The 13,803-nt window shown below is 56.9% G+C and overlaps 1 protein-coding gene across 4 annotated transcripts in view; it reads right to left on the bottom strand.

The window, feature by feature from the left end:
- LMNA (lamin A/C) overlaps positions 1-13,803 on the bottom strand; it is a 39,333-nt gene that overhangs the window by 17,670 nt on the left and 7,860 nt on the right. The window contains exons 1-2 of one of the 4 annotated variants that reach the window (XM_072732513.1): positions 778-842; positions 52-528 (exon numbers count right to left, since the gene is read on the bottom strand). The exons of 1 other annotated variant lie outside the window; for it this stretch is intronic. The gene's annotated coding sequence lies outside the window, so the exon portion shown is untranslated. Of the gene's footprint in view, positions 1-51; positions 529-777; positions 843-4,796; positions 5,001-13,803 lie in introns of those variants that run through there. 2 more of the 4 variants (XM_072732514.1, XM_025997295.2) reach the window with 2 other exon arrangements.

Genomic DNA, 13,803 nt, shown 5'->3' with positions numbered 1-13,803 from the left:
CGAGCCCCGCGGGGCGGCGGCTTGAGTGGGGCTCCACCCCGCCCTGCGCACCCGCCGGGCCTGGGGCTTCTCCCTCCTGGATTCCGCCTGCTCCGGGCTCCCGGTCCGGCCCCGACGCTTGTCCCCTCGGACTCGGGCCTTCCTGGGTAGAAGAAGGCCCAGCCAAAGGGTGCGGGTGGGTGGGCAAAGGGCCGGAGGAAGAGAGAAAGCGCCAGGCCCGCAGATCCAGGAAAGGTGGGGGAGGGCTGAGGCTGGTGCCCATGGGGTGACTCACTCTCCTTGCACCGCTGGCTCCCCCTCTCCTTCCCATAGTAATAGTGAGTCACCCCTGCCCCCCTCCACATGTGGGCAGCCCATTCAAAGCAGCATCTCTGTGTGCCAGGGTGGGGTGGGGAAGGAATGCCTAGGCTCCCTGGGGAGCCAGGCTGCAGGGAGTTTCTGGGTCCTGAGTTCCTTTAGCCCTCGGCTTTGGGCCAGGGACCAGAAGTTTGAGGTCCGTCTTTTCCTGTCTTCTGTTCCAACTTCGCCCTTCAAAACCAAGCAGTGGGTCTTAGGCCCAAGCGCCAAGCTACATGCCCCCACAGAAAGCCAAGAGTGGGACCCAGGCACTCACCCCATCCCTTGCCCCCTTCCTTCAGACTCAAGCAACTGGAAAAAGAGGCTGCTTGGGTTCCTCCCCTTTCTATTCCTTCTATCCCACCCTGCCAACTCCAAGACTGTACTTATTTTTTTTTTCCAGGACTGTACTTATTTTAATGGATAATTTAAAACAGATACCAGAGCTGTGCGTGCATTCATCACGTTGCCAGGACACCAGGTCCCAGATTCTTGTGGTTCCCAGAGGGGCCTGGAAGGGGGAGCATGGCCGACCCAGGGGTGGGTCTCTGTCCTGGTTTCAACCAGAAAGGCAGTACTAGGGGGGCTGGGACAGCAAAGACCCCACAAAACCTTCCTGGCTGCAAAGGCCAGCCCTGCACTCATCTCTGCATCCCTCTCTGACCAGGTCTGCTTTGCCACTGGATCACCCAGATCCCCAGGTTTCCCCACCCCAGGCTCTGGAGCCTCTATCCTTAGGCCTCACCAAAGACTCCTCTGGTTTGTCTTCTACTGGCCCCCCATAATCCTGGCCCTGGCCCCACGGGCCATCTCATCCTTTCTAGGAGGTGGCAGGCGGAGGCTCCAGAACCCACGTGCTTTTATGTCCTGCCCCTGTGCCTCCCACAGCTTATTCTCTGGTAAAGAATCCAGAAAATTAAATTATGTTGCTAACGCCTACAGCTCCAGGATGTCAGGGTTTCTGTAATACTGAAGGGAAGCAGAGTGGGATAGGTCCTCTTTCCTGGGTTCTGGAGCCAAGCCTTGGAGTCCACAGAGGTTGGAGTGGGGTTAAGACAGGGACTCTGAGTATTTATGGAGGGGAACCGAGGAGGGGATGCTTGGATTCTCATCTCTATGGGTGTGTATTGTGGTGAGTGTCCAGGATGCATCCAAGTGAGGGACCCAGGGTATGGCTTCCCCCTTCCTGCAGCCCTCTCCCCCAGGGCGTGGCACTCTCTCAGCTTCCCAGACAAAACAAAAAGTCTTGTTCTGCTTCTCCCTCTTCTGTTCTCCAAACTAGGAGCAGAGGCAGGCAGGGTGGGTTGGTTAGCCAGTGAAACGTGAGGGACAGGGCTCATGCTGTTCCCACTGCCTCAGACCCCTGGCACTGAGCACCCCCCCCCCCTGTGGCCCCCTCTCCCCCTTCCACCATCCCCCCCCCCCAGCCAAACCCCACCCAGTCCCAGACAGGCCTGGCTTCCCTTCCCAGCTGGGGAAGCAAAACCACACTTAACCCTTCCTACCCCAGACCTCCCCATCTTTGGAGAAAGGATGGGGGATCTTACCCCAAATTTCACTCTCCTCTCTTTCCAAAGGGTCCCCCTCCCTTACCAGCACTACTGAAAGCCTCAATCCTAAATCCAAGCTTCAAAGTGGACTCCAAATACCATCAGTCTGCTCTTCCCCTGACAGGCCCAGAAGCAGCAGGAGAGAACAGGGTGGCCAGGTCTAGAGGAGGGAACCTACTAGGGGTGGGGTTGTAGCTGGGTGGTCACCAGGTTCCAATCCTGCCCTCTCACTTGCAGCACAATGACAGATGTGCTCCTGAATCCTCTGGGCTCCATTCCTCATCTGTAACATGGGCAGGACACCTAGAAGAGGCAAGGCTACTATGCCTGCCCTAAAGGGAGCTGCCCACTGGTGGGGGGGATCAAGGGAGAGGCACAACCGAACACGGTGGCTAAAGAGCATTATAGGACTCTGGACTGGATAATGAATTCCAGATGGAATCCAGAGGCCTGAGAGCTGGAGCATTAATGAGTACTATCAGAATATAGGAGTTGAGCCCAAAGGGTGGTTTGGGCAGTGGAAGCTGCACTTGTCTTGAGAACTAGCGACCTTGGAGGGGGGCGCAAAACATCGTGCTTCCCTCAATGACCCTTCCTCGGAAAAGTGCTGTGAGAGACAGGTGGGACCAAGTCTTGATCATCTGTGTCCCTAACACCTGGCTCTGTGGCTAATGGCCTGGCGCACAGGAGATGCTCAGTGTCTCCTACCTGAACAAGTGCACCTGGCCCTGCTGCTTTGCAGGGGAGTGACAGGGAATGACATCTGGGGTCTCTCAGTGGGCTCCATCGTCAGTAGAGCACATGACTCGATATTGGGCTCGTGAGTTTGAGCCCCATGTTGGATGTAGAGATTACTTAAACAAATAAATATTGTAAAAATTATGTAGAGGGCACCTGAGTGGCTCAGTCTGTTGAGGGCCTGCCTTCGGGCCTTCGGCTCAGGTCATGATCCCGGGTACCTGGGATTGAGTCCCGTGTTGGGTTCCCTGCTTAGCAGAAAATCTGCTTCTCCCTCTCCTGCTCTCCCTTGTTTGTGCTCTCTCTCAAATAAATAAATAAAATCTTTAAAAAAAAAAAGCTTTGAGTCTATACAATTCTCCCCATCTTCACTATTAAATAAACAGATACAAAATTAAAAAATATAGTGAGATGATGCTCGACAGTGAATAACTTACACTTTTCCACTCAAGTTCATAGTTGCATGTTTTCACACACATTCTCAACTTGGTCCACAGAACCACCTCACGGGTTGGAGATTATTTCCCTGTTTCACAGGTGAGACTCACTTTCCCAAAACTAGATAATAAATAACAGCTGAGCTCAGAACTTGGCCCAAGCAGCCTGGTCCAAACCCAGGATATGCCTCACTCTCTGATTCCACTTTGGTGGGATGCGTGGGAGGCCCCGGGGTGGCCCATTGCCTGAGAGGAATTCTGTGCAAAGGTGCTGAAGTACAGAAGAGCCCAGGAGGGTGTGCAGCCTGGCCCTTGGACAGGAGCAGGGACACCCCTGAGGGAGCTTGGAAGCATGGGACACGTGGGGCACAGAGGCAGGGGCTCTGCTGCGGAGATAGGGACGAGGGACGGGCTGGAGGGGACCAGGCTGGGGTCAGGATAGCAGGGAGACTGCAAGGGGAAGAGACCACAGGGAAGCTGGAGCGTGACAGCAGGAGCAGTTCCAGAAGCATTCCGCAGGGCACAGGTGTGCAACACCTTGGTGAGCCTCCACAACTCTACAAGCTAGGAACTATTATTGCCCTAGTTCACAGATGAGGAAACTGAACAGGTCTCTGAACTTTGACACTATTGGCATTTTCGGCCAGAGATTTCTGTTATGGGAGGAGGTTCTGAGCACCGTGTGATGTTTGGCAGTATCTCTGCCCACTAACTGCCAGGAGCACCTCCGCTACCAGCTGTGACAATCAAAAATGTCTTCAGACATTGTTGCATGTTCCCTATGAAGCAAAATCTCCAGCTGAGAACTACCTGCCTGAGGTCCTGTGGTTAGTAGCAGAACTGGAATTATAACACAGCTTGGCCTGACCCTGAGAGCTAAGATCTTGCCATTAGGCTATAATCTCAGACAGGGGGAGGGGGAGGGGAGGTGTATAGGAGGGGTCCTAGGCCCGGGGGAGGGGGGGAAGGGCAGCTGTGCTCTCCCCAAAGGGGTGGGAAGGGCTGACTCCTGGGTGAAGGTCTAGGGAGTGGCGTAGGGTGAAGGAATGATTTGGACATTCAAGACCAAGGTCTGAGAAACCCTTTACAGTGAGTTCCTAAGGGCAGGCCCCTGTCATTCGTCCTTTGCTCACTGGGTCTGGTACTCAAGTGCTGAACTGCTGAGTCAGCCACGCACAGGTGATCAGCATAACCTTGAGAAAGGAAGGACCCACCTGCTCTCTGAGTGGCTGCCACACACCAGGCTCGGGGCTAGGGCTAGGGGATGCGTGGAGGAAGTCCACTCACTCTTGGCCTCAGCCTTATGCCAGTGCTGATCCAGAGGCCAGCCAAGCCAAGTGGGGGTGGGGGGGGGCAGATAATGGGTGGAGAGCCAACCCCTCACTCTCACACCCAAGTGACAAGCCTTTCACAACCAAGATCACCATCTGAACCCTCAGATTCTCAGATCTCCTTGAGGTGCACCATGATCCCCCAAAGTGCACAGGGGAGACTGAGGTTCCGGCGGGCGAATCGCCTTGCTCAAGCCTACATAGCTGACACGTGACAGAAGCAGGTCCCAAACCCTGGGTGTCCGCCTCAGGGTTGCCTACACCCCACTTCTCTTCAGCCCAGACCCCAAGAAGACTGATCCAACAGCCGGATCCTAGAGTCGGCCCCGCTCCACCTCCTTCTCAACACTCCAAACCACTCCCGCCGCCCCAACCCAGCCGGGGGGCCCAGGTAGTCTTCCCACCTGCAAGTCTAGGCTCCCCGGAAGCGTCAAAATACACAGCGCAGTGCGCCTTACTGCCGCGCGCATCCCAGAACTCCCGCACTGCCCTCTCCGGCCCTCTTCCCCAGCCCCCAGCTGCTCACCCCTCCACCTGCACCGCGGGCGGGGCCGGGGCGGGGAGGAGCCGCGAACGTCGCGGACGCCCTCCCGGTCCCGCCCCGACCCGCGCGGCCCGACGGCGGGTGCTTACGCAGGCCTGCGCGTGGGCGGCTGCGCGTGAGGCAGTGTGTGTGTGAGTGTGTGCGCGGTGGCCGGACGCCCCGGCCTCGCGAGCGGGGGTTTCCTTTCCCTGTTGCCACGGAAACAAACAAGCGCCACGACTCCAGGGCGCGTGCTGGAGCGGAGGGCCGCGGCACGCTTTCGGGAAGCGAGGCAGAAGAGGATTCCCTCCTCCCGCCCCCCGCCCCGCCCGGGAGCCCACTGCCGCCGGTGGGGCCGAAACCTGGGGGCACGCCGCGCTCACCCGGACGGCCTGGCGGCGGGGACATCGGGCCCCCTACCTGGCTTGTGCGGAGGCCCTCTGCCAAAGTACGAAAATCTCCTTTACTGGGCGTTTGTGGCTTTAGCCCCCCCCCGCCCCCCACCCCGGGCAGGCTCCTCTCGCGTCTTGGAAGCTCCGCCTTCCTTAGCTTCAGGGTATATCCTGGGCCCCAGCCCCTCTGGGTTCCCTCGGAAGGCTCCCGGGGGCGCCAAAACCAGGGGGTGTCTACGGGTCGGGGCCAGTGTATTCTGTGGGGCAGGGAGACTGGTGGTTAACTTGCTGGAGACTGCCTGATTGGGGGGCGGGGGCGAGCGGAGCAGTGGGCCCTTCCGGAGAAGAGGCTGGGGCTGCAGGTGGGGCAGGTGGATGGATAGGCAGGAGGTCAGGAGCTCCAGGAGGGAGGTCCCTAGGGATTGGGAAGGGACTGTGCTAGGCCCAGTGGTCCATCATTCATTCCCCAGAAGCCAGAACTTCAGAGCTGGGAGTAGTCTTAGGGCATCATGCAGGCCACTACCCTTTTCCAGACCCACCTTGGTCCAGCTGCCCAGATTCCCCTGTGGCACTGTCCCTAAGCCAGCCCATGGGCCTGCCCCAGACCAGTGCACTGGCCTCTATGCCCAGTAAGTCCAAAGCTGCCAGGGCACCCTGAGAGCCCACCTTATTCTGACCCCAGACCCCTGCAGGGCTCTTCACCACAGGGACAAGTAATGGGACAGGGCAGCAGGGGCCTGGCAGGGTGGGGGTGGGGTGCACGGACAGGATGCACAGGCTGAGGCTGGAGCTCTCTCAGGCTGCCCAGGGAGGGGCTGAGGGGGCATCTGTTTCCTTTAGGCCATGGTTCCCTCAATCCTACCCCCAGAGGAGGTAAAAATGGTGCTGGCTTCCTGAAGAGGAGCTTCCTGGGGATGGTGGATGGAGGATGGACGGGGGGTATTCGTCAGAACCTCCCACATCCCCTTGGAGCTTCAGGGAGCTAAGCCAAGGCTTAGGGGTGGGGGCATACTGACTCTTGAAGCAGAGGGGTGAGGTCCTGGGCCTCTGTGAGCGCCAAGATGAGGCAGAAGGAAAAGCCAGGCTGGGCTCCCAGTAGGATGTGGTGGGGATCTGTCTAGCTCAGGGTTAGGGTCTCACCCAGGTATCAGGACTGAGAGAGGGGAGCACAGAGGCAAGTGGGGATGAAGGGAGAGATCAGAGTGAGTAAAGGGAGGAGGTCCACCATGAGGGAGGAGTGGAGCTTCGGCACAAGGCAGTGGGGGTCACGTCTTGAGTCCAGGCCAGGGGGCTTTGGAGAGAGGAGCTGGGCAGAGGAGAGGCCCAGAGATTGAGGGGAGGGCTGCTGCGTGGGCTGACACTGCTCCAGCAGATCCTGGTGGGGCAAATATTTACCCAGCAACCACGGTTGCTAAGTAAGGAGGAAGGAGGAGGGAGGCCAGTAGCTGGAGGGCCTTTCAGGCTCCTCCCTAGCCCTCACAAAAGACAGCTTGGAGAGAGTGAGCCAAACCGCTCCCCTCAGCACCCCCTCCAGCCCAGGCTCAGTCTAACCCCTCCATGCACCAGATCCTGGGGTCACCTCTGCCCACCCCCTCACCCCAAGCTGGCAACAGGCAGAAAGAATGGGCTAGGGGGAATTTATCCCCAGACTGTCAGGCTTCCCCCATCCTGGGGCAGCTCTGGGGGCTCAAACCTCACAAAAGGCCCCTTTCCCAATCAGCTATTCTGGCTATTCCGTGGGGGCTGGGAAGGGAGGGTGGTCTAAGGAGTCAGGATCTGGTGGGGGAGGGGATACTGAAGGATGGAGTCCAGTTGTCCAGGGCTAGAGGCTGGAAGATAGGATGAGGAGGTGGAACAAAGGGGAAGGAGTGAGCCAGTCAGAGTCTGAGGGGACAGGACAGAAAAGAGGGGTCCTCGGGGGTGCTGCCTTTTCAGGCCCCTGGGCAAAGAAGGAGGAGGGACAGGAGGGGAAGCTGCACTCAAAGGGAGCCAGATGTGGCCCATGTGATGTGGGCTGTGGCTGGCATGGGCACGGTGGGAGCAGGATGTGCAGCCATGCCAAGAAGGATTAGTCAGCTGCCTGGAGGGGACAGGGGAGGGGGACAACTAGTCCAGGACCCCCATGAAGCAGATGGGTACCCTCAAGGAGGTGGGAGGGCTGCCCCCCAGCCCCTTCATCCTCCATCCTCAGGCTGCCAAGGCTGAGCTTGGGAGTCCCTGTGCACAATGGGGGTTCTGACACCCCTTCCAGGGCACAGGATGTGCGCTGCACACGGGATGGACACGCAGTAGATTCTCTTACCCACCTGCAGGCCTCTCCCTGGGGGTCGATGCGTTCTCACCCCCAGACACAGGCCCTCTGGAAACCCAGGTACAGAAGCAAGAGGGATGGACACAGAGAGGAAACTGCTGGGGCAGAAAGGAGGTTCCTGGAGCCCAGGCTCCCTGGTGCAGATGGTCGTTCTCAAGGGTCAGAGAGTTGGCCAGAACGGCTGCAGGCCCCATGGGTCCACCCTGGAACAGGGCACATGAGGGGCTTTCACCCTACAATTATAGCAGAGGACAGAATGGAGTTCCCCCGGGAGAGACTTCTCTGTGCCCCCCCCTCCCAGCCCCTGACAGTGACAGCATGGCTCACTGGAGAGGGGACACGGGTCCCAGGAAGTGCAGCAGCCCCAAAGCCTGGGCCCGGGTACCACAGCAGTTAAGGAGAGACCTCCAGATGGAGAACCAGGAACCCCTGGATGGCCAGGTCCTAGCTGGCAACCAGAAGGGTGTTGTTTCCCAAAGTCCCATTGGAAAATTTGAAAAATACACATGGAAACATGACTCACTGCCCCCTCCTCATGGCCCCCCTTCCCTAGTTTCTGTGATTTTTCTCCCAGGAGTTAATTCAAATCATATTCTCCCAGAAACCAGTTTAATGAGGGAGGGCAAAGAACAGGCTGAGGAAGCAGAGAGGTGCTGCAGGAGGGTCTTGGGAAGAGAGCGCAGCCGGGTGGGGGGAGGGGGGCACCTCCCACTGCGGAAGGCCTGGAATGGGATGGGAGCCATTCCCACCAGTAGCTGAACTGCCCTATGGCCCTGTGTGCCCCAGGCCACAGGGGCTTGCCTTCTGTGCTCCCCAGGGCCCCAACTCAGGCCAGAAGCTGGGAGGGAGGCATGGAGCTCCCCTGAACTTACCTGCCTGCACTGCTCCCGCCCAGGAGACTCGTGTCCTGGAGCAGGCACACCACACATCCCACCCTGTAGACTGGGGACGACCCAGCCATCCAGACAGGCCTGCCCCGACAGGGTGTCTCCGGGCTAGGGATTCCCTGTCGGCCCTGGGAAGGCCAGGGAAAGGGAGAGGCTGGCACCGGGCCCTTACCTCCAAGCATCCCCACTCCAGGAGTGGGCTCGCCATCCCCTCTGTGGGTACTAGATGGAGTTCTTCACATATCCTGGCCTCACGCCATCTCCCTTGGCCAGTGAGCCTTCATGGCCTGCTGACCCCACCTCTAGAATCTCTCCATTCTGGGTACCTGCTGGAGCCCCTGAGCCAGTCTCCCTGCCTCTGCCCTTGTCTATGAGACCCTTTCCTCTCCCCCAAATCACAGCCATCTTTCCAAAATGTAAACCTTGGCATGTTTCCACAAGACTTCAAACTAACAGCTCGGCCCCCCTGCATTGGGGATAAAGTCCAAATTCTGTGACCTGGGTTGTAAAAGCCCTCAGTGCCCTGGACATCCTGTCTTGCCCTCTAAATTCCAGCAATCCTGACTTCTCTGTTACTTCTAGGCTAACTTGCCTGAACCTTTGCTCTCTGACCAACTCCTCCTCACCCTCCAGGCTCAGCTGAAAGTATCACCAAGGCCAGGCCAGGTGTCCCCGCTAAGCCCCCAGCATCTCTTATTGCACATAACGACACTGTGTATGCCTGTGTCTCTCTTCTGTCATCAGGGGAATTCCTCGAGGAGAGGCTGGATCTGTATGCCCAGGCCTGGGGCACGCCGGGCGCTCCACCCGCACATGAGCAGAGCAGCTCAACTTCCCGGCTCTTTCCACACACCCCACTCTTGTTTATGCACCCCATAGGCCGTCCTTCAGTGGAGCTCCGCCTGTGCTTGGCAGCTAGCAGGCCTCTCTCCACACCCTGGCCAGCCCAGCCAGTCCTGTTTACAGAGCACTCGCTGTGTCAGGGCCTGTTCTAGGTTCTTCCCATTCATTGGCTAATTTGATTCCAAGCAGGAGCTAACAAAAGACGTTGGCCCAAGAACCTGACTTATCTGATGGCTCAGCCCCGCCCCTCCCCCATCCAGGAGCTAATAACTCAGTAGTCACTGTGTGTAAAGAAGATGGGGTATATGCTAGGCCCTCAATGCATGTTTACTGCAGGAGGAACAACGTAATTGCCGACCTTTATGGCAGGCTCTATCACTAGTGAAACATTATCTCCAGGCAGCCCTGGGAGGTGGACACCGCCTGGTCATTATTCTCACTTTATAGAGGAGGACTCTGTCCGAGTGAGCAGGAGGGACTTGTTTCTCCCAGACTGGCCGGTGCTGCTCCTTGGGCAAGGGGGTGGGGAGGGGTGGGGGACTTCATTCAAGATTGTTTAGGAGTCTGGGCTGGGGGGACCCTTACATCCCATGGTCTCAAGCCTCACTGGGCATCAAAATCACTTGGGAGGAGGGCTTTCCAAACCACCAAGTCCAGAGTTTCAGATATTTTGATACCTTGATTGGTCTGGGGTGGGACCCAGGCATTTTTCAGTAAACACTGCTTGAGTCTGTCATGTTATAAATGAGAAAGCTGAGGTTTGGAATGGGGATGTTATTTTTTTTTTTTTTTTTTAAAGATTTTATTTATTTGAGAGAGAGAGAGCACACAAGCAGCGGGAGGGGCAGAGGGAAAAGCAGGCTCCCTGCTGAGCAAGGAGCCCAATGCAGGGCTGCATCCCAGGACCCTGGGACAATGACCTGAGCCAAAGGCAGTCACTTAACCACTGAGTGACTGAGTGCCTTTTTTAAATTAAAAAAGAAATTTTTTTTAATGGAATGGGGATTTTTTTTTTTTAAAGATTTTATTTATTCATGAGAGACACAGGGGGAGAGAGAGAGAGAGGCAGAGACACAGGCAAAGGGAGAAGCAGGTTCCATGCAGGGAGCCTGAAGCAGGACTCGATCCCCGGACTCCAGGATCACACCCTGGGCCGAAGGCAGGAGCTAAATCACTGAGCCACCCAGGGATCCCAATGGAATGGGGATATTATAATAACAGCTAACACTGAGTGCTCTCCGCGCTAGGCCCTGTTCTAAGACGCACCTATGTGCTATTCACTCACTCCTCAGTGTTACTCTTCCAAGGACAAATGGTTATTATCAGCTCCATTTTATTTTATTTTAGTCTATTTTTTAAAGTTTTTATTTTGGGGGCACCTGAGTGGCTCAGTCATTTACACATATGACTTCCACTCAGGTCCTGCCTCAGTCTCCCTGCTGTAGTGGAGGGTGGGAGGAGGCAGAGGGGAATCTTCTCCCTCTCCCTCTGCCTCTTTCTCCCTTCTCCACTTGTGCTCTCTCTCTCTCTAATAAAATCTTTAAAAAAAAATTAAAAATTAAAAGATTTTATTTTTAAGTAATCTCTACACCCAAAGTGAGGCTTGAACTTGTGACCCTGAGATCCAGAGTCACATATTCTAGCACTGAGCCAGCCTGGTGCCTGGCACCCCACTGGCTCCATTCCAAAGGTGAGAAAAAAAGTACAACGGTCCAAGGTCGCATAACCAGTAAGTGGTGGAGCTGGAATTCAAACCCCAGGGACCTGGCTTCCAAGCCCATACTTCCAACCTTGACCCCATAGTTGTCCACCCCAAAGTTGCAGGGGTGGGTCCAGGCCCAGATCCCACATCTCTTTTGGGCAGAAAAATCAGCCCTGAGAATGGGGAAACTGAGGCCAGAGAAGCCACAATCCAGACGAGAGGCCTAAAGGTTCCTGGCCCTAGGCCCACAGGATGGGAAGGGGCTGTCGGTGAGGTGACTTCCCTAGCGGCTGCCTGCCTAAGGGGAGCCCTGACCCAGCCTGGCTGAGGTGTCACCCTCCCTGTGCTAAGTGATGCAGCCTCCTAATTGCTGATCACAAGGAGGCAATTAAGTCCAATTAGGGAGGGAGAGCTAATTAGTGCTCAGTTTCCCACAGCCTCTGGGTACCCCCCAGGGTCTGCAGCAACCTGTTGTCCACCCCCACCCACCCCCAGTGGAGGGATTGCTGCTTCTATGGAACACAGCAAAAATTCCTTCCTTGCTCTCCCGCGGGTCAAGGGTGGGCAACTGGCTTCTCCCCGACCTCTGACTGCAGGGTAGCTCCTGTCTCCCAGTCCCCACAGGACATGACTTGCCTTCCCTGACAGCCAAGAACATCCATGTCACCGTGTAATTCATAAGTACTTGCCTGCCATCACATCCATCCTCCCTGAAACCCTGAAGGTAGGTTATCTGGGGGCTCAGAGAGGGTAAGTGATTAGCCCAAGATCACACAGTCCACAATGACCCCAGACGTTGACACTCCTGGCATACACACATGGTCTTTCTGATGATCTCACCTCCACCATTCCTGAGGTCACATGGTAGGTAGGTGGGGCATGAATTGTGCACATTCTTCTCACCTGCTACACTCCCTAGGTTATCCCAGCCAATCTGCTCTCTCCTTCTGTTCATCCGTCTACCTGACTCTGTTCTGAGAACCCAGTGCCCAGATTCAAGAATATTCTTCTGGGATCACAGAATGTAGAGTCGGGAGTTAGGGATCTAGTTTTCTCTTCCACTAATTCACTCTGTGACCTTGGAAAAATTGCTCTCCTTCTACAGGCTTTGGTTTTCTCAATTTTCTTGTGTGTAAGACAAGAGGAGGGCTGGATTGGAAGAGTCCCAAGGCCCTACCCACCTCTGTCCCTTCCACTGCAGGGGAAGAGATGGGAAAGGCTGGGCTTCCCTCTTGCATGCCATCAGGACCTGGGGGTGGGAGGGGATACCCCTTTCATACTGAAATTGTGGGGGCCCATGGCTTATCAATAATGAAACTGGCCTGCCAGCAACAGAGAGATGGGAACTCCCAGGTGCTGGCAGGGGCGGAGAGCAGGGGATAGGAGCAGATATGACACATCCCCCCCCATACAGTCTCTCTCTCCTGCCCCAGGACCAGGGGACAGGGAAAGTGATGGGGGACACTGGCTGGACCAGACTTGGAGACTGCTTTCTTGGGCTTCCGGATGCCCAGGCTGTGGCCCACTCAGGCCTCCCTCCCTATCAGCGCTGGGCTCACACAGGGCAGCACAGGCAGGGAGGTAGAGGGAGATGGAGGGCCCCTTCTCATCTCATCCTGGATCTTAGCCACACACAATCTGTTGTGCCTCTGTTCTCCTTTTTCTTTCTGGGTCTTCACATGCATAGTCAGAGTCAGACTAGGCTGGGTTCTAATGTTGGCTCTGCCACTCGTGTCCTACCCGTGTCATCCTGGCCAGGGTGACTGTCTCCTCTTCTATAAAATGGAGTAGTAGTAATTCCAGAGGGCCAGTGGCGCAATCAGTGAGATGGGCGAGTGCAGTGAGGAGCAGGGGGCTGCCCCTGGTTGGGAAGGGGCTCTGGCAGGTGTCTGGAGGGCGGGCAGGCAGGTGTCTGGCAGAGCGCAAGCTCTGGGTGGCACCTGGGAGAGCGTGTGCTGAGCACTGAAAAGGAGCCACAGGCATCCGGACTGGTGGCAGCACCCAGGCCCTCTGAAACCTTCTCCTTCCTGTGGTGAATCACTGCTTACAGGCCTGGGGACCCAGGAATCCCCAGCTTGCCACAAACACAACCATTGCCATAGAAACCGGGCCTCCCCTTCCTCTCACTGATTGATTTCACCACATTGTCCCCTCACTGTGTCTGGTTCCTGGATCTCCGCTTCTGACTCACTGATTGAATGGCCTCCTGCTTCATGTCCCCGCTCCGGGGTGGGTGCCCCGACCCCCTCACCCAGACTCCTTGCCCCGGCAGCCCTCACTCCCTTCCCATCAACCTAGGCTGGGCACCTGTAGGGAAACATCTGTCCCTGAGAGTCACTGCAGGACCAGCCTCTCCTGCCCCGCTGGGACCACTTGGCCCAGGCAGGGAGGTGGCCAGGGGCAGAGCCCCGCGGGCACAGGCGCCACCTGCTGGCCTCATGACGGGTGGGTGTGTCTGGGCCCGTGGGGGGGGGGGTGGGGATCCTCCCAGGACAGCCAGTCTCCCCTCCTTCACCTACGTTCACCACCTGCGCCCCAAAGGGCTGGTGCCCTCGTGGAACAAGCAGAGACATTGTGAGGAGTGCCTTGACGGGGCAGCTCGGGATGCCAGGGGGCACAGAACCGGGCACCACAGCCAGCCTGCAGTTCTGGAACAGGCCTCCCAGAGGAAGTAATGCCGAAGGTGAGGCCTGAACATTTATTAAACACTTGCTGTGCACACAACACCAGTGAGTTTACATGCCTCTTCCCAC

The sequence above is a fragment of the Vulpes vulpes genome, chromosome 13, assembly GCF_048418805.1.
Source record: "Vulpes vulpes isolate BD-2025 chromosome 13, VulVul3, whole genome shotgun sequence".
NCBI lineage: Eukaryota > Metazoa > Chordata > Mammalia > Carnivora > Canidae > Vulpes > Vulpes vulpes.
This window is presented reverse-complemented; position numbering and strand designations above follow the sequence as displayed.